Here is a 22108-nt window from a genome sequence, read left to right as displayed (position 1 = left end):
ACTTGTCTCAGGGATTATAAAACCGCATTAGAAAAAAGAACAAGAAAAAAGATGGAACCCATTGAGATATAAATGATAGGGATTTTTATTTCTATTGTAGTGCAGTGTATTATCCCTCCCAGGATGATGTTGACAGACACTATTGTTAGGTTTTTGGGGGTTTTGTGTTTGCAATGTTTGGGGTATGTGTTATTTTTTGTTTCTTTATTCATAAATTTTAAGAGTAATATATGTTTTTTTATTTTTGGGGAAGGGGGCAGGAGCAAAATATTTTATAAATTATTATTGTTTATTTGTTTTTTAATCAAAAACTGTTATTTTTGTTGTTATTATTCATCAACTTCATCAATATTTTATATATTTTTATTTGGCAAAATATTTCTTGGAATGTCTTTTATCAATTTTGTGCAGAAATTTAGGATAGAGGTTAACCATGTTGCGGTGGGAATTGCTAAACTAAAAATTAATAACAGAAATACAGTTTGCCCCCGAGATTCCAAAGCACAGAATGCACTTCAGATCAACAGCCGAAGCATCTTAGGGGGACCCATTCTAATGGAGACAATGTCCTCCACCCGTTTCCAGAACATTGAGGGGCCACTCAAAGAAATGGGCAGTCGAGCTTGAGCCACAGACGGTTGTCTCCATTCTGTATTTCTGTTTTATAATCAACATAATGTATTTTTCATAGTTTTAAATGGCAATAATCAGTTATAGTATGTGATTTATTACATTAACTTATTGATTTTTCTTTACAGTACAGTTATGTCTTAAATCTGCTGTCAGTCTATTGAAAAAGGGATTACTACAAATAAAAAACAGATATTAGAAATCATAAATGTTCCTAATCTCTGTACCTGAGACATGGTTGTGTTATATAAGAAGCTGTCTATAGACGATATACTTATTAAAAACACATATATCTTCATGTATAAGGTAGTGACTATGACATCTTTGCAGGTTTAGATGTTGTATCTAGCCTGATTGTTATCAGTAATTAATATAAATATTAATTACCTGTCTCTTTGTTCCTTTCCTGCAGCTGACGGGGGTATAGGTCCCTTTCATCCTCTCACCGGGCATCAATCACCTATAAAAAGACACAGGTATGATAACATGTCCCTTATACATGCTACAGACGCTAATATATCTAACACTCTAGGGCCAGAACTACTTGTCTCAGTGATTATAAAAGCGCAATAGAAAAAAGAACAAAAGAAAAGATGGAACCCATTGAGATATAGATGATAGGAATTTTTATTTCTATTGCAGTGCAGTGTATTATCCCTCCCAGGATGATGTTGACAGAGACTATTGTTAGGTTTTTGGGGGTTTTGTGTTTGTAATGTTTGGGGAATGTGTTATTTTTTGTTTCTTTATTCATAAATTTTAAGGGTAATATATGTTTTTTTATTTTTGGGGGAAGGGGGCAGGAGCAAAATATTTTATAAATTATTTTAGTTTTTTGTTTTTTAATCAAAAACTGTTATTTTTGTTGTTATTATTATTCATCAATTTCATCAATATTTTATATATTTTTATTTGGCAAAATATTTCTTGGAATGTCTGTTATCAATTTTGTGCAGAAATTTAGGATAGAGGTTAACCATGTTGCGGTGGGAATTGCTAAACTAAAAATTAATAACAGAAATACAGTTTGACCCCGAGGTTCCAAAGCACAGAATGCACTTCAGATCAACAGCCGAAGCATCATAGGGGGACCCATTCTAATGGAGACAATATCCTCCACCCGTTTCCACAACATTGAGGGGCCACTCAAAGAAAGGGGCAGTCGAGCTTGAGCCACAGACGGTTGTTTCCATTCTGTATTTCTGTTTTATAATCAACATAATGTATTTTTCATAGTTTTAAATGGCAATAATCAGTTATAGTATGTGATTTATTACATTAACTTATAGATTTTTCTTAACAGTACAGTTATGTCTTAAATCTGCGGTCAGTCTATTGAAAAAGGGATTACTACAAATAAAAAACAGATATTAGAAATCATAAATGTTCCTTATCTCTGTACCTGAGACATGGTTGTGTTATATAAGAAGCTGTCTATAGACGATATACTTATTAAAAACACATATATCTTCATGTATAAGGTAGAGACTATGACATCTCTGCAGGTCTAGATGTTATATCTAGCCTGATTGTTATTAGTAATTAATATAAATATTAATTACCTGTCTCTTTGTTCCTTTCCTGCAGCTGACGGGGGTATAGGTCCCTTTCACCCTCTCACCGGGCATTAATCACCTATAAAAAGACACAGGTATGATAACATGTCCCTTATACATGCTACAGACGCTAATATATATAACACTCTAGGGCCAGAACTACTTGTCTCAGGGATTATAAAACCGCATTAGAAAAAAGAACAAAAGAAAAGATTGAACCCATTGAGATATGGATGATAGGGATTTTTATTTCTATTGTAGTGCAGTGTATTATCCCTCCCAGGATGATGTTGATCGATACTATTGTTAGGTTTTTGGGGGTTTTGTGTTTGCAATGTTTGGGGTATGTGTTATTTTTTGTTTCTTTATTCATAAATTTTAAGGGTAATATATGTTTTTTTATTTTTGGGGAAGGGGGCAGGAGCAAAATATTTTATAAATTATTATTGTTTATTTGTTTTTTAATCAAAAACTGTTATTTTTGTTGTTATTATTATTCATCAACTTCATCAATATTTTATATATTTTTATTTGGCAAAATATTTCTTGGAATGTCTTTTATCAATTTTGTGCAGAAATTTAGCATAGAGGTTAACCATGTTGCAGTGGGAATTGCTAAACTAAAAATTAATAACAGAAATACAGTTTGCCCCCGAGGTTCCAAAGCACAGAATGCACTTCAGATCAACAGACGAAGCATCGTAGGGGGACCCATTCTAATGGAGACAATGTCCTCTACCCGTTTCCACAACATTGAGGGGCCACTCAAAGAAAGGGGCAGTCGAGCTTGAGCCACAGACGGTTGTCTCCATTCTGTATTTCTGTTTTATAATCAACATAATGTTTTTTTCATAGTTTTAAATGGCAATAATCAGTTATAGTATGTGTTTTATTACATTAACTTATCGATTTTTCTTTACGGTATAGTTATGTCTTAAATCTGCGGTCTGTCTATTGAAAAACGGATTACTTCAAATAAAAAACAGATATTAGAAATCCTAAATGTTCCCAATCTCTGTACCTGAGACACAGTTGTGTTATATAAGAAGCTGTCTATAGACGATATACTTATTAAAAACACATATATCTTCATGTATAAGGTAGAGACTATGACATCTTTGCAAGTTTAGATGTTGTATCTAGCCTGATTGTTATCAGTAATTAATATGAATATTAATTACCTGTCTCTTTGTTCCTTTCCTGCAGCTAACGGGGGTATAGGTCCCTTTCACCCTCTCACCGGGCATTAATTACCTATAAAAAGACACAGGTATGATAACATGTTCCTTATACATGCTACAGACGCTAATATATATAACACTCTAGGGCCAGAACTACTTGTCTCAGGGATTATAAAACCGCATTAGAAAAAAGAACAAGAAAAAAGATGGAACCCATTGAGATATAAATGATAGGGATTTTTATTTCTATTGTAGTGCAGTGTATTATCCCTCCCAGGATGATGTTGACAGACACTATTGTTAGGTTTTTGGGGGTTTTGTGTTTGCAATGTTTGGGGTATGTGTTATTTTTTGTTTCTTTATTCATAAATTTTAAGAGTAATATATGTTTTTTTATTTTTGGGGAAGGGGGCAGGAGCAAAATATTTTATAAATTATTATTGTTTATTTGTTTTTTAATCAAAAACTGTTATTTTTGTTGTTATTATTCATCAACTTCATCAATATTTTATATATTTTTATTTGGCAAAATATTTCTTGGAATGTCTTTTATCAATTTTGTGCAGAAATTTAGGATAGAGGTTAACCATGTTGCGGTGGGAATTGCTAAACTAAAAATTAATAACAGAAATACAGTTTGCCCCCGAGATTCCAAAGCACAGAATGCACTTCAGATCAACAGCCGAAGCATCTTAGGGGGACCCATTCTAATGGAGACAATGTCCTCCACCCGTTTCCAGAACATTGAGGGGCCACTCAAAGAAATGGGCAGTCGAGCTTGAGCCACAGACGGTTGTCTCCATTCTGTATTTCTGTTTTATAATCAACATAATGTATTTTTCATAGTTTTAAATGGCAATAATCAGTTATAGTATGTGATTTATTACATTAACTTATTGATTTTTCTTTACAGTACAGTTATGTCTTAAATCTGCTGTCAGTCTATTGAAAAAGGGATTACTACAAATAAAAAACAGATATTAGAAATCATAAATGTTCCTAATCTCTGTACCTGAGACATGGTTGTGTTATATAAGAAGCTGTCTATAGACGATATACTTATTAAAAACACATATATCTTCATGTATAAGGTAGTGACTATGACATCTTTGCAGGTTTAGATGTTGTATCTAGCCTGATTGTTATCAGTAATTAATATAAATATTAATTACCTGTCTCTTTGTTCCTTTCCTGCAGCTGACGGGGGTATAGGTCCCTTTCATCCTCTCACCGGGCATCAATCACCTATAAAAAGACACAGGTATGATAACATGTCCCTTATACATGCTACAGACGCTAATATATCTAACACTCTAGGGCCAGAACTACTTGTCTCAGTGATTATAAAAGCGCAATAGAAAAAAGAACAAAAGAAAAGATGGAACCCATTGAGATATAGATGATAGGAATTTTTATTTCTATTGCAGTGCAGTGTATTATCCCTCCCAGGATGATGTTGACAGAGACTATTGTTAGGTTTTTGGGGGTTTTGTGTTTGTAATGTTTGGGGAATGTGTTATTTTTTGTTTCTTTATTCATAAATTTTAAGGGTAATATATGTTTTTTTATTTTTGGGGGAAGGGGGCAGGAGCAAAATATTTTATAAATTATTTTAGTTTTTTGTTTTTTAATCAAAAACTGTTATTTTTGTTGTTATTATTATTCATCAATTTCATCAATATTTTATATATTTTTATTTGGCAAAATATTTCTTGGAATGTCTGTTATCAATTTTGTGCAGAAATTTAGGATAGAGGTTAACCATGTTGCGGTGGGAATTGCTAAACTAAAAATTAATAACAGAAATACAGTTTGCCCCCGAGGTTCCAAAGCACAGAATGCACTTCAGATCAACAGCCGAAGCATCATAGGGGGACCCATTCTAATGGAGACAATATCCTCCACCCGTTTCCACAACATTGAGGGGCCACTCAAAGAAAGGGGCAGTCGAGCTTGAGCCACAGACGGTTGTTTCCATTCTGTATTTCTGTTTTATAATCAACATAATGTATTTTTCATAGTTTTAAATGGCAATAATCAGTTATAGTATGTGATTTATTACATTAACTTATAGATTTTTCTTAACAGTACAGTTATGTCTTAAATCTGCGGTCAGTCTATTGAAAAAGGGATTACTACAAATAAAAAACAGATATTAGAAATCATAAATGTTCCTTATCTCTGTACCTGAGACATGGTTGTGTTATATAAGAAGCTGTCTATAGACGATATACTTATTAAAAACACATATATCTTCATGTATAAGGTAGAGACTATGACATCTCTGCAGGTCTAGATGTTATATCTAGCCTGATTGTTATTAGTAATTAATATAAATATTAATTACCTGTCTCTTTGTTCCTTTCCTGCAGCTGACGGGGGTATAGGTCCCTTTCACCCTCTCACCGGGCATTAATCACCTATAAAAAGACACAGGTATGATAACATGTCCCTTATACATGCTACAGACGCTAATATTTATAACACTCTAGGGCCAGAACTACTTGTCTCAGGGATTATAAAACCGCATTAGAAAAAAGAACAAAAGAAAAGATTGAACCCATTGAGATATGGATGATAGGGATTTTTATTTCTATTGTAGTGCAGTGTATTATCCCTCCCAGGATGATGTTGATAGATACTATTGTTAGGTTTTTGGGGGTTTTGTGTTTGCAATGTTTGGGGTATGTGTTATTTTTTGTTTCTTTATTCATAAATTTTAAGGGTAATATATGTTTTTTTATTTTTGGGGAAGGGGGCAGGAGCAAAATATTTTATAAATTATTATTGTTTATTTGTTTTTTAATCAAAAACTGTTATTTTTGTTGTTATTATTATTCATCAACTTCATCAATATTTTATATATTTTTATTTGGCAAAATATTTCTTGGAATGTCTTTTATCAATTTTGTGCAGAAATTTAGGCTAGAGGTTAACCATGTTGCGGTGGGAATTGCTAAACTAAAATTTAATAACAGAAATACAGTTTGCCCCCGAGGTTCCAAAGCACAGAATGCACTTCAGATCAACAGCCGAAGCATCGTAGGGGGACCCATTCTAATGGAGACAATGTCCTCCACCCGTTTCCAGAACATTGAGGGGCCACTCAAAGAAAGGGGCAGTCGAGCTTGAGCCACAGACGGTTGTCTCCATTCTGTATTTCTGTTTTATAATCAACATAATGTATTTTTCATAATTTTAAATGGCAATAATCAGTTATAGAATGTAATTTATTACATTAACTTATATATTTTTATTTACAGTACAGTTATGTCTTAAATCTGCGGTCAGTCTATTGAAAAAGGGATTACTACAAATAAAAAATAGATATTAGAAATCATAAATGTTCCTAATCTCTGTACCTGAGACATGGTTGTGTTATATAAGAAGCTGCCTATAGAAGATATACTTATTAAAAAAACATATATCTTCATGTAAAAGGTAAAGACTATGACATCTCTGCAGGTCTAGATATTGTATCTAGCCTGATTGTTATCAGTAATTAATATAAATATTAATTACCTGTCTCTTGGTTCCTTTCCTGCAGCTGACGGAGGTATAGCTCACTTTCACCTTCTCACCGGGCCTAAATCACCTATAAAAAGACACAGGTATGATAACATGTCCCTTATACATGCTACAGACGCTAATATATATAACACTCTAGGCCCAGAATTACTTGTCTCAGGGATTATAAAACCGCATTAGAAAAAAGAACAAAAGAAAAGATGGAACCCATTGAGATATAGATTATAGGGATTTTTATTTCTATTGTAGTGCAGTGTATTATCCCTCCCAGGATGATGTTGACAGAGACTATTGACAGGTTTTTTGGGGTTTTGTGTTTGCAATGTTTGGGGTATGTGTTATGTTTTATTTCTTTATTCATACATTTTAAGGGTAATATATGTTTTTTTATTTTTGGGGGAAGGGGGCAGGAGCAAAATATTTTATAAATTATTATTATTTTTTGTTTTTTAATCAAAAACTGTTATTTTTGTTGTTAATATTATTCATCAATTTCATCAATATTTTACATATTTTTATTTGGCAAAATATTTCTTGGAATGACTTTTATCAATTTTGTGCAGAAATTTAGGCTAGAGGTTAACCATGTTGCGGTGGGAATTGCTAAACTAAAAATTTATAACAGAAATACAGTTTGCCCCCGAGGTTCCAAAGCACAGAATGCACTTCAGATCAACAGCCGAAGCATCGTAGGGGGACCCATTCTAATGGAGACAATGTCCTCCACCCGTTTCCAGAACATTGAGGGGCCACTCAAAGAAAGGGGCAGTCGAGCTTGAGCCACAGACGGTTGTCTCCATTCTGTATTTCTGTTTTCTAATCAACATAATGTATTTTTCATAGTTTTAAATGGCAATAATCAGTTATAGTATGTGATTTATTACATTAACTTATAGATTCTTCTTTACAGTACAGTTATGTCTTAAATCTGCGGTCAGTCTATTGAAAAAGGGATTACTACAAATAAAAAACAGATATTAGAAATCATAAATGTTCCTATTCTCTGTACCTGAGACATGGTTGTGTTATATAAGAAGCTGTCTATAGACGATATACTTATTAAAAACACATATATCTTCATGTATAAGGTAGAGACTATGACATCTCTGCAGGTCTAGATGTTATATCTAGCCTGATTGTTATCAGTAATTAATATAAATATTAATTACCTGTCTCTTTGTTCCTTTCCTGCAGCTGACGGGAGTATAGGTCCCTTTCACCCTCTCACCGGGCATTAATCACCTATAAAAAGACACAGGTATGATAACATGTCCCTTATACATGCTACAGACGCTAAGATATATAACACTCTAGGGCCAGAACTACTTGTCTCAGGGATTATAAAACCGCATTAGAAAAAAGAACAAAAGAAAAGATGGAACCCATTGAGATATAGATGATAGGGATTTTTATTTCTATTGTAGTGCAGTGTATTATCCCTCCCAGGATGATGTTGACAGATACTATTGTTAGGTTTTTGGGGGTTTTGTGTTTGCAATGTTTGGGGTATGTGTTATTTTTTGTTTCTTTATTCATAAATTTTAAGGGTAATATATGTTTTTTTATTTTTGGGGAAGGGGGCAGGAGCAAAATATTTTATAAATTATTATTGTTTATTTGTTTTTTAATCAAAAACTGTTATTTTTGTTGTTATTATTATTCATCAACTTCATCAATATTTTATATATTTTTATTTGGCAAAATATTTCTTGGAATGTCTTTTATCAATTTTGTGCAGACATTTAGCATAGAGGTTAACCATGTTGCAGTGGGAATTGTTAAACTAAAAATAAATAACAGAAATACAGTTTGCCCCCGAGATTCCAAAGCACAGAATGCACTTCAGATCAACAGCCGAAGCATCTTAGGGGGACCCATTCTAATGGAGACAATGTCCTCCACCCGTTTCCAGAACATTGAGGGGCCACTCAAAGAAATGGGCAGTCGAGCTTGAGCCACAGACGGTTGTCTCCATTCTGTATTTCTGTTTTCTAATCAACATAATGTATTTTTCATAGTTTTAAATGGCAATAATCAGTTATAGTATGTGATTTATTACATTAACTTATAGATTTTTCTTTACAGTACAGTTATGTCTTAAATCTGCGGTCAGTCTATTGAAAAAGGGATTACTACAAATAAAAAACAGATATTAGAAATCATAAATGTTCCTAATCTCTGTACCTGAGACATGGTTGTGTTATATAAGAAGCTGTCTATAGACGATATACTTATTAAAAACACATATATCTTCATGTATAAGGTAGAGACTATGACATTTTTGCAGGTTTAGATGTTGTATCTAGCCTGATTGTTATCAGTAATTAATATAAATATTAATTATCTGTCTCTTTGTTCCTTTCCTGCAGCTGACGGGGGTATAGGTCCCTTTCACCCTTTCACCGGGCATCAATCACCTATAAAAAAACACAGGTATGATAACATGTCCCTTATACATGCTACAGACGCTAATATATATAACACTCTAGGGCCAGAACTACTTGTCTCAGGGATTATAAAACCGCATTAGAAAAAAGAACAAGAAAAAAGATTGAACCCATTGAGATATAAATGATAGGGATTTTTATTTCTATTGTAGTGCAGTGTATTATCCCTCCCAGGATGATGTTGACAGACACTATTGTTAGGTTTTTGGGGGTTTTGTGTTTGCAATGTTTGGGGTATGTGTTATTTTTTGTTTCTTTATTCATAAATTTTAAGAGTAATATATGTTTTTTTATTTTTGGGGAAGGGGGCAGGAGCAAAATATTTTATAAATTATTATTGTTTATTTGTTTTTTAATCAAAAACTGTTATTTTTGTTGTTATTATTCATCAACTTCATCAATATTTTATATATTTTTATTTGGCAAAATATTTCTTGGAATGTCTTTTATCAATTTTGTGCAGAAATTTAGGATAGAGGTTAACCATGTTGCGGTGGGAATTGCTAAACTAAAAATTAATAACAGAAATACAGTTTGCCCCCGAGATTCCAAAGCACAGAATGCACTTCAGATCAACAGCCGAAGCATCTTAGGGGGACCCATTCTAATGGAGACAATGTCCTCCACCCGTTTCCAGAACATTGAGGGGCCACTCAAAGAAATGGGCAGTCGAGCTTGAGCCACAGACGGTTGTCTCCATTCTGTATTTCTGTGTTATAATCAACATAATGTATTTTTCATAGTTTTAAATGGCAATAATCAGTTATAGTATGTGATTTATTACATTAACTTATTGATTTTTCTTTACAGTACAGTTATGTCTTAAATCTGCTGTCAGTCTATTGAAAAAGGGATTACTACAAATAAAAAACAGATATTAGAAATCATAAATGTTCCTAATCTCTGTACCTGAGATATGGTTGTGTTATATAAGAAGCTGTCTATAGACGATATACTTATTAAAAACACATATATCTTCATGTATAAGGTAGTGACTATGACATCTTTGCAGGTTTAGATGTTGTATCTAGCCTGATTGTTATCAGTAATTAATATAAATATTAATTACCTGTCTCTTTGTTCCTTTCCTGCAGCTGACGGGGGTATAGGTCCCTTTCATCCTCTCACCGGGCATCAATCACCTATAAAAAGACACAGGTATGATAACATGTCCCTTATACATGCCTCAGACGCTAATATATCTAACACTCTAGGGCCAGAACTACTTGTCTCAGTGATTATAAAAGCGCAATAGAAAAAAGAACAAAAGAAAAGATGGAACCCATTGAGATATAGATGATAGGAATTTTTATTTCTATTGCAGTGCAGTGTATTATCCCTCCCAGGATGATGTTGACAGAGACTATTGTTAGGTTTTTGGGGGTTTTGTGTTTGTAATGTTTGGGGAATGTGTTATTTTTTGTTTCTTTATTCATAAATTTTAAGGGTAATATATGTTTTTTTATTTTTGGGGGAAGGGGGCAGGAGCAAAATATTTTATAAATTATTTTAGTTTTTTGTTTTTTAATCAAAAACTGTTATTTTTGTTGTTATTATTATTCATCAATTTCATCAATATTTTATATATTTTTATTTGGCAAAATATTTCTTGGAATGTCTGTTATCAATTTTGTGCAGAAATTTAGGATAGAGGTTAACCATGTTGCGGTGGGAATTGCTAAACTAAAAATTAATAACAGAAATACAGTTTGCCCCCGAGGTTCCAAAGCACAGAATGCACTTCAGATCAACAGCCGAAGCATCATAGGGGGACCCATTCTAATGGAGACAATATCCTCCACCCGTTTCCACAACATTGAGGGGCCACTCAAAGAAAGGGGCAGTCGAGCTTGAGCCACAGACGGTTGTTTCCATTCTGTATTTCTGTTTTATAATCAACATAATGTATTTTTCATAGTTTTAAATGGCAATAATCAGTTATAGTATGTGATTTATTACATTAACTTATAGATTTTTCATAACAGTACAGTTATGTCTTAAATCTGCGGTCAGTCTATTGAAAAAGGGATTACTACAAATAAAAAACAGATATTAGAAATCATAAATGTTCCTTATCTCTGTACCTGAGACATGGTTGTGTTATATAAGAAGCTGTCTATAGACGATATACTTATTAAAAACACATATATCTTCATGTATAAGGTAGAGACTATGACATCTCTGCAGGTCTAGATGTTATATCTAGCCTGATTGTTATTAGTAATTAATATAAATATTAATTACCTGTCTCTTTGTTCCTTTCCTGCAGCTGACGGGGGTATAGGTCCCTTTCACCCTCTCACCGGGCATTAATCACCTATAAAAAGACACAGGTATGATAACATGTCCCTTATACATGCTACAGACGCTAATATATATAACACTCTAGGGCCAGAACTACTTGTCTCAGGGATTATAAAACCGCATTAGAAAAAAGAACAAAAGAAAAGATTGAACCCATTGAGATATGGATGATAGGGATTTTTATTTCTATTGTAGTGCAGTGTATTATCCCTCCCAGGATGATGTTGATAGATACTATTGTTAGGTTTTTGGGGGTTTTGTGTTTGCAATGTTTGGGGTATGTGTTATTTTTTGTTTCTTTATTCATAAATTTTAAGGGTAATATATGTTTTTTTATTTTTGGGGAAGGGGGCAGGAGCAAAATATTTTATAAATTATTATTGTTTATTTGTTTTTTAATCAAAAACTGTTATTTTTGTTGTTATTATTATTCATCAACTTCATCAATATTTTATATATTTTTATTTGGCAAAATATTTCTTGGAATGTCTTTTATCAATTTTGTGCAGAAATTTAGGCTAGAGGTTAACCATGTTGCGGTGGGAATTGCTAAACTAAAATTTAATAACAGAAATACAGTTTGCCCCCGAGGTTCCAAAGCACAGAATGCACTTCAGATCAACAGCCGAAGCATCGTAGGGGGACCCATTCTAATGGAGACAATGTCCTCCACCCGTTTCCAGAACATTGAGGGGCCACTCAAAGAAAGGGGCAGTCGAGCTTGAGCCACAGACGGTTGTCTCCATTCTGTATTTCTGTTTTATAATCAACATAATGTATTTTTCATAATTTTAAATGGCAATAATCAGTTATAGAATGTAATTTATTACATTAACTTATATATTTTTATTTACAGTACAGTTATGTCTTAAATCTGCGGTCAGTCTATTGAAAAAGGGATTACTACAAATAAAAAACAGATATTAGAAATCATAAATGTTCCTAATCTCTGTACCTGAGACATGGTTGTGTTATATAAGAAGCTGCCTATAGAAGATATACTTATTAAAAAAACATATATCTTCATGTAAAAGGTAAAGACTATGACATCTCTGCAGGTCTAGATATTGTATCTAGCCTGATTGTTATCAGTAATTAATATAAATATTAATTACCTGTATCTTGGTTCCTTTCCTGCAGCTGACGGAGGTATAGCTCACTTTCACCTTCTCACCGGGCCTAAATCACCTATAAAAAGACACAGGTATGATAACATGTCCCTTATACATGCTACAGACGCTAATATATATAACACTCTAGGCCCAGAATTACTTGTCTCAGGGATTATAAAACCGCATTAGAAAAAAGAACAAAAGAAAAGATGGAACCCATTGAGATATAGATTATAGGGATTTTTATTTCTATTGTAGTGCAGTGTATTATCCCTCCCAGGATGATGTTGACAGAGACTATTGACAGGTTTTTTGGGGTTTTGTGTTTGCAATGTTTGGGGTATGTGTTATGTTTTATTTCTTTATTCATAAATTTTAAGGGTAATATATGTTTTTTTATTTTTGGGGGAAGGGGGCAGGAGCAAAATATTTTATAAATTATTATTATTTTTTGTTTTTTTATTTAAAAACTGTTATTTTTGTTGTTAATATTATTCATCAATTTCATCAATATTTTACATATTTTTATTTGGCAAAATATTTCTTGGAATGACTTTTATCAATTTTGTGCAGAAATTTAGGCTAGAGGTTAACCATGTTGCGGTGGGAATTGCTAAACTAAAAATTTATAACAGAAATACAGTTTGCCCCCGAGGTTCCAAAGCACAGAATGCACTTCAGATCAACAGCCGAAGCATCGTAGGGGGACCCATTCTAATGGAGACAATGTCCTCCACCCGTTTCCAGAACATTGAGGGGCCACTCAAAGAAAGGGGCAGTCGAGCTTGAGCCACAGACGGTTGTCTCCATTCTGTATTTCTGTTTTCTAATCAACATAATGTATTTTTCATAGTTTTAAATGGCAATAATCAGTTATAGTATGTGATTTATTACATTAACTTATAGATTCTTCTTTACAGTACAGTTATGTCTTAAATCTGCGGTCAGTCTATTGAAAAAGGGATTACTACAAATAAAAAACAGATATTAGAAATCATAAATGTTCCTAATCTCTGTACCTGAGACATGGTTGTGTTATATAAGAAGCTGTCTATAGACGATATACTTATTAAAAACACATATATCTTCATGTATAAGGTAGAGACTATGACATCTCTGCAGGTCTAGATGTTATATCTAGCCTGATTGTTATCAGTAATTAATATAAATATTAATTACCTGTCTCTTTGTTCCTTTCCTGCAGCTGACGGGGGTATAGGTCCCTTTCACCCTCTCACCGGGCATTAATCACCTATAAAAAGACACAGGTATGATAACATGTCCCTTATACATGCTACAGACGCTAAGATATATAACACTCTAGGGCCAGAACTACTTGTCTCAGGGATTATAAAACCGCATTAGAAAAAAGAACAAAAGAAAAGATGGAACCCATTGAGATATAGATGATAGGGATTTTTATTTCTATTGTAGTGCAGTGTATTATCCCTCCCAGGATGATGTTGACAGATACTATTGTTAGGTTTTTGGGGGTTTTGTGTTTGCAATGTTTGGGGTATGTGTTATTTTTTGTTTCTTTATTCATAAATTTTAAGGGTAATAGATGTTTTTTTATTTTTGTGGAAGGGGGCAGGAGCAAAATATTTTATAAATTATTATTGTTTATTTGTTTTTTAATCAAAAACTGTTATTTTTGTTGTTATTATTATTCATCAACTTCATCAATATTTTATATATTTTTATTTGGCAAAATATTTCTTGGAATGTCTTTTATCAATTTTGTGCAGAAATTTAGGCTAGAGGTTAACCATGTTGCGGTGGGAATTGCTAAACTAAAATTTAATAACAGAAATACAGTTTGCCCCCGAGGTTCCAAAGCACAGAATGCACTTCAGATCAACAGCCGAAGCATCGTAGGGGGACCCATTCTAATGGAGACAATGTCCTCCACCCGTTTCCAGAACATTGAGGGGCCACTCAAAGAAAGGGGCAGTCGAGCTTGAGCCACAGACGGTTGTCTCCATTCTGTATTTCTGTTTTATAATCAACATAATGTATTTTTCATAATATTAAATGGCAATAATCAGTTATAGAATGTAATTTATTACATTAACTTATATATTTTTATTTACAGTACAGTTATGTCTTAAATCTGCGGTCAGTCTATTGAAAAAGGGATTACTACAAATAAAAAACAGATATTAGAAATCATAAATGTTCCTAATCTCTGTACCTGAGACATGGTTGTGTTATATAAGAAGCTGCCTATAGACGATATACTTATTAAAAAAACATATATCTTCATGTAAAAGGTAAAGACTATGACATCTCTGCAGGTCTAGATATTGTATCTAGCCTGATTGTTATCAGTAATTAATATAAATATTAATTACCTGTCTCTTGGTTCCTTTCCTGCAGCTGACGGGGGTATAGCTCACTTTCACCTTCTCACCGGGCCTAAATCACCTATAAAAAGACACAGGTATGATAACATGTCCCTTATACATGCTACAGACGCTAATATATATAACACTCTAGGCCCAGAATTACTTGTCTCAGGGATTATAAAACCGCATTAGAAAAAAGAACAAAAGAAAAGATGGAACCCATTGAGATATAGATTATAGGGATTTTTATTTCTATTGTAGTGCAGTGTATTATCCCTCCCAGGATGATGTTGACAGAGACTATTGACAGGTTTTTTGGGGTTTTGTGTTTGCAATGTTTGGGGTATGTGTTATGTTTTATTTCTTTATTCATAAATTTTAAGGGTAATATATGTTTTTTTATTTTTGGGGGAAGGGGGCAGGAGTAAAATATTTTATAAATTATTTTAGTTTTTTTGTTTTTTAATCAAAAACTGTTATTTTTGTTGTTATTATTATTCATCAATTTCATCAATATTTATTTATTTTTATTTGGCAAAATATTTCTTGGAATGTCTTTTATCAATTTTGTGCAGAAATTTAGGATAGAGGTTAACCATGTTGCGGTGGGAATTGCTAAACTAAAAATTAATAACAGAAATACAGTTTGCCCCCGAGGTTCCAAAGCACAGAATGCACTTCAGATCAACAGCCGAAGCATCATAGGGGGACCCATTCTAATGGAGACAATGTCCTCCACCCGTTTCCACAACATTGAGGGGCCACTCAAAGAAAGGGGCAGTCGAGCTTGAGCCACAGATGGTTGTTTCCATTCTGTATTTCTGTTTTATAATCAACATAATGTATTTTTCATAGTTTTAAATGGCAATAATCAGTTATAGTATGTGATTTATTACATTAACTTATAGATTTTTCTTTACAGTACAGTTATTTCTTAAATCTGCGGTCAGTCTATTGAAAAAGGGATTACTCCAAATAAAAAACAGATATTAGAAATCATAAATGTTCCTAATCTCTGTACCTGAGACATGGTTGTGTTATATAACAAGCTGTCTATAGACGATATACTTATTAAAAACACATATATCTTCATGTATAAGGTAGAGACTATGACATCTCTGCAGGTCTAGATGTTATATCTAGCCTGATTGTTATCAGTAATTAATATAAATATTAATTACCTGTCTCTTTGTTCCTTTCCTGCAGCTGACGGGGGTATAGGTCCCTTTCACCCTCTCACCGGGCATTAATCACCTATAAAAAGACACAGGTATGATAACATGTCCCTTATACATGCTACAGACGCTAATATATATAACACTCTAGGGCCAGAACTACTTGTCTCAGGGATTATAAAACCGCATTAGAAAAAAGAACAAAAGAAAAGATGGAACCCATTGAGACATAGATGATAGGGATTTTTATTTCTATTGTAGTGCAGTGTATTATCCCTCCCAGGATGATGTTGACAGATACTATTGTTAGGTTTTTGGGGGTTTTGTGTTTGCAATGTTTGGGGTATGTGTTATTTTTTGTTTCTTTATTCATAAATTTTAAGGGTAATATATGTTTTTTTATTTTTGGGGAAGGGGGCAGGAGCAAAATATTTTATAAATTATTATTGTTTATTTGTTTTTTAATCAAAAACTGTTATTTTTGTTGTTATTATTATTCATCAACTTCATCAATATTTTATATTTTTTTATTTGGCAAAATATTTCTTGGAATGTCTTTTATCAATTTTGTGCAGAAATTTAGCATAGAGGTTAACCATGTTGCAGTGGGAATTGTTAAACTAAAAATAAATAACAGAAATACAGTTTGCCCCCGAGATTCCAAAGCACAGAATGCACTTCAGATCAACAGCCGAAGCATCTTAGGGGGACCCATTCTAATGGAGACAATGTCCTCCACCCGTTTCCAGAACATTGAGGGGCCACTCAAAGAAATGGGCAGTCGAGCTTGAGCCACAGACGGTTGTCTCCATTTTGTATTTCTGTTTTATAATCAACTTAATGTATTTTTCATAGTTTTAAATGGCAATAATCAGTTATAGTATGTGATTTATTACATTAACTTATAGATTTTTCTTTACAGTACATTTATGTCTTAAATCTGCGGTCAGTCTATTGAAAAAGGGATTACTACAAATAAAAAACAGATATTAGAAATCATAAATGTTCCTAATCTCTGTACCTGAGACATGGTTGTGTTATATAAGAAGCTGTCTATAGACGACATACTTATTAAAAACACATATATCTTCATGTATAAGGTAGAGACTATGACATCTTTGCAGGTTTAGATGTTGTATCTAGCCTGATTGTTATCAGTAATTAATATAAATATTAATTACCTGTCTCTTTGTTCCTTTCCTGCAGCTGACGGGGGTATAGGTCCCTTTCACCCTCTCACCGGGCATCAATCACCTATAAAAAGACACAGGTATGATAACATGTCCCTTATACATGCTACAGACGCTAATATATCTAACACTCTAGGGCAAGAACTACTTGTCTCAGTGATTATAAAACCGCAATAGAAAAAAGAACAAAAGGAAAGATGGAACCCATTGAGATATAGATGATAGGAATTTTTATTTCTATTGCAGTGCAGTGTATTATCCCTCCCAGGATGATGTTGACAGAGACTATTGTTAGGTTTTTGGGGGTTTTGTGTTTGTAATGTTTGAGGAATGTGTTATTTTTTGTTTCTTTATTCATAAATTTTAAGGGTAATATATGTTTTTTTATTTTTGGGGGAAGGGGGCAGGAGCAAAATATTTTATAAATTATTTTAGTTTTTTGTTTTTTAATCAAAAACTGTTATTTTTGTTGTTATTATTATTCATCAATTTCATCAATATTTTATATATTTTTATTTGGCAAAATATTTCTTGGAATGTCTGTTATCAATTTTGTGCAGAAATTTAGGATAGAGGTTAACCATGTTGCGGTGGGAATTGCTAAACTAAAAATTAATAACAGAAATACAGTTTGCCCCCGAGGTTCCAAAGCACAGAATGCACTTCAGATCAACAGCCGAAGCATCATAGGGGGACCCATTCTAATGGAGACAATATCCTCCACCCGTTTCCACAACATTGAGGGGCCACTCAAAGAAAGGGGCAGTCGAGCTTGAGCCACAGACGGTTGTTTCCATTCTGTATTTCTGTTTTATAATCAACATAATGTATTTTTCATAGTTTTAAATGGCAATAATCAGTTATAGTATGTGATTTATTACATTAACTTATAGATTTTTCTTAACAGTACAGTTATGTCTTAAATCTGCGGTCAGTCTATTGAAAAAGGGATTACTACAAATAAAAAACTGATATTAGAAATCATAAATGTTCCTTATCTCTGTACCTGAGACATGGTTGTGTTATATAAGAAGCTGTCTATAGACGATATACTTATTAAAAACACATATATCTTCATGTATAAGGTAGAGACTATGACATCTCTGCAGGTCTAGATGTTATATCTAGCCTGATTGTTATTAGTAATTAATATAAATATTAATTACCTGTCTCTTTGTTCCTTTCCTGCAGCTGACGGGGGTATAGGTCCCTTTCACCCTCTCACCGGGCATTAATCACCTATAAAAAGACACAGGTATGATAACATGTCCCTTATACATGCTACAGACGCTAATATATATAACACTCTAGGGCCAGAACTACTTGTCTCAGGGATTATAAAACCGCATTAGAAAAAAGAACAAAAGAAAAGATTGAACCCATTGAGATATGGATGATAGGGATTTTTATTTCTATTGTAGTGCAGTGTATTATCCCTCCCAGGATGATGTTGATAGATACTATTGTTAGGTTTTTGGGGGTTTTGTGTTTGCAATGTTTGGGGAATGTGTTATTTTTTGTTTCTTTATTCATAAATTTTAAGGGTAATATATGTTTTTTATTTTTGGGGAAGGGGGCAGGAGCAAAATATTTTATAAATTATTATTGTTTATTTGTTTTTTAATCAAAAACTGTTATTTTTGTTGTTATTATTATTCATCAACTTCATCAATATTTTATATATTTTTATTTGGCAAAATATTTCTTGGAATGTCTTTTATCAATTTTGTGCAGAAATTTAGCATAGAGGTTAACCATGTTGCAGTGGGAATTGCTAAACTAAAAATTAATAACAGAAATACAGTTTGCCCCCGAGATTCCAAAGCACAGAATGCACTTCAGATCAACAGCCGAAGCATCTTAGGGGGACCCATTCTAATGGAGACAATGTCCTCCACCCGTTTCCAGAACATTGAGGGGCCACTCAAAGAAATGGGCAGTCGAGCTTGAGCCACAGACGGTTGTCTCCATTCTGTATTTCTGTTTTATAATCAACATAATGTATTTTTCACAGTTTTAAATGGCAATAATCAGTTATAGTATGTGATTTATTACATTAACTTATAGATTCTTCTTTACAGTACAGTTATGTCTTAAATCTGCGGTCAGTCTATTGAAAAAGGGATTACTACAAATAAAAAACAGATATTAGAAATCATAAATGTTCCTAATCTCTGTACCTGAGACATGGTTGTGTTATATAAGAAGCTGTCTATAGACGATATACTTATTAAAAACACATATATCTTCATGTATAAGGTAGAGACTATGACATCTCTGCAGGTCTAGATGTTATATCTAGCCTGATTGTTATCAGTAATTAATATAAATATTAATTACCTGTCTCTTTGTTCCTTTCCTGCAGCTGACGGGAGTATAGGTCCCTTTCACCCTCTCACCGGGCATTAATCACCTATAAAAAGACACAGGTATGATAACATGTCCCTTATACATGCTACAGACGCTAAGATATATAACACTCTAGGGCCAGAACTACTTGTCTCAGGGATTATAAAACCGCATTAGAAAAAAGAACAAAAGAAAAGATGGAACCCATTGAGATATAGATGATAGGGATTTTTATTTCTATTGTAGTGCAGTGTATTATCCCTCCCAGGATGATGTTGACAGATACTATTGTTAGGTTTTTGGGGGTTTTGTGTTTGCAATGTTTGGGGTATGTGTTATTTTTTGTTTCTTTATTCATAAATTTTAAGGGTAATATATGTTTTTTTATTTTTGGGGAAGGGGGCAGGAGCAAAATATTTTATAAATTATTATTGTTTATTTGTTTTTTAATCAAAAACTGTTATTTTTGTTGTTATTATTATTCATCAACTTCATCAATATTTTATATATTTTTATTTGGCAAAATATTTCTTGGAATGTCTTTTATCAATTTTGTGCAGACATTTAGCATAGAGGTTAACCATGTTGCAGTGGGAATTGTTAAACTAAAAATAAATAACAGAAATACAGTTTGCCCCCGAGATTCCAAAGCACAGAATGCACTTCAGATCAACAGCCGAAGCATCGTAGGGGGACCCATTCTAATGGAGACAATGTCCTCCACCCGTTTCCAGAACATTGAGGGGCCACTCAAAGAAAGGGGCAGTCGAGCTTGAGCCACAGACGGTTGTCTCCATTCTGTATTTCTGTTTTATAATCAACATAATGTATTTTTCATAGTTTTAAATGGCAATAATCAGTTATAGTATGTGATTTATTACATTAACTTATAGATTTTTCTTTACAGTACAGTTATGTCTTAAATCTGCGGTCTGTCTATTGAAAAAGGGATTACTACAAATAAAAAACAGATATTAGAAATCATAAATGTTCCTAATCTCTGTACCTGAGACATGGTTGTGTTATATAAGAAGCTGTCTATAGACGATATACTTATTAAAAACACATATATCTTCATGTATAAGGTAGAGACTATGACATCTTTCCAGGTTTAGATGTTGTATCTAGCCTGTTTGTTATCAGTAATTAATATAAATATTAATTACCTGTCTCTTGGTTCCTTTCCTGCAGCTGACGGGGGTATAGGTCACTTTCACCTTCTCACCGGGCATCAATCACCTATAAAAAGACACAGGTATGATAACATGTCCCTTATACATGCTACAGACGCTAATATATAGAACACTCTAGGGCCAGAACTACTTGTCTCAGGGATTATAAAACCGCATTAGAAAAAAGAACAAAAGAAAAGATGGAACCCATTGAGATATAGATGATAGGGATTTTTATTTCTATTGTAGTGCAGTGTATTATCCCTCCCAGGATGATGTTGACAGAGACTATTGACAGGTTTTTGGGGGTTTTGTGTTTGCAATGTTTGGGGTATGTGTTATTTTTTGTTTCTTTTAGCATGGCATTGATCAGTGTTATTGCCACTCAACTGCTCCTGCCTGGATCTCAGGCATGGAGCAGTCATTTGGCGATCGGACAGCGAGGAGGCAGGTAGGGATCCTCCTCGCGTCCTGCAAGCTGTTCGGGACGCCACGATTTTATCGCGGAGGTCCCGATCAGCACCATTGAGCTAACCAGCAATGTTTACTTTCCTTCTATGGTCAGTGAATTAAACAAAAAAGGATCCCTGAAGGTTCCAGGGTAATAGTGCAATATCAACCTTTAAGGGGCTACCCCTTCTGGGGAAAACCCTTACTAGAAGCTCCCCTAAAACTTTTAAACTTTATTCAATTCACAAACTAAAAAGCTACCCTTATGAAACACATGGTTTAAAATTATCGGCGGTGTCACAGAATTTTTTATGGGAAAGGAAAACCTCTCCTAGCTGCTAAGTTTCTGTTAGTGCTCAACAATTAATATATATTGTGCACTATGATCTGTGCACTAGTAGGTGAGTATGCATGCTGCATTAACATTACTAACAGTGAACACACACTGTATTAAAACATGGCTAGCCTCCTCAACGTTTCGCTGAATAAACCAGCTTGGTCAAGGGCTTTGAGGCTAATGGTGCCCCGCACGCAAGGTAGGCTTTATATAATCTCACATTGCGTTCATTTCCTGTGACGTGCTATCGCCAATCAGATGGCCGCACATCACAATCTTGTGTCCCGCAATAGTTGTGTACCAATCCTGCGAAAAGTCGCAACCAATCA

At 33.5% G+C, this 22108-nt stretch overlaps 1 long non-coding RNA gene across 4 annotated transcripts in view; it reads right to left on the bottom strand.

Annotated features, from left to right (window-relative positions):
* LOC130361555 (uncharacterized) overlaps nucleotides 1-21050 on the bottom strand; it is a 38847-nt gene extending 17797 nt beyond the window's left edge. For all 4 annotated transcript variants that reach the window (XR_008891057.1, XR_008891059.1, XR_008891060.1 and 1 more), the window contains exon 1: nucleotides 20987-21050. This is a non-coding gene — a long non-coding RNA (uncharacterized LOC130361555). The remainder of the gene's footprint in view (nucleotides 1-20986) is intronic.
* Between the last annotated feature and the right edge of the window lie 1058 nt (nucleotides 21051-22108).

The sequence above is a fragment of the Hyla sarda genome, chromosome 3 (genome assembly GCF_029499605.1).
Source record: "Hyla sarda isolate aHylSar1 chromosome 3, aHylSar1.hap1, whole genome shotgun sequence".
Classification (NCBI taxonomy): Eukaryota; Metazoa; Chordata; class Amphibia; order Anura; family Hylidae; genus Hyla; species Hyla sarda.
This window is presented reverse-complemented; position numbering and strand designations above follow the sequence as displayed.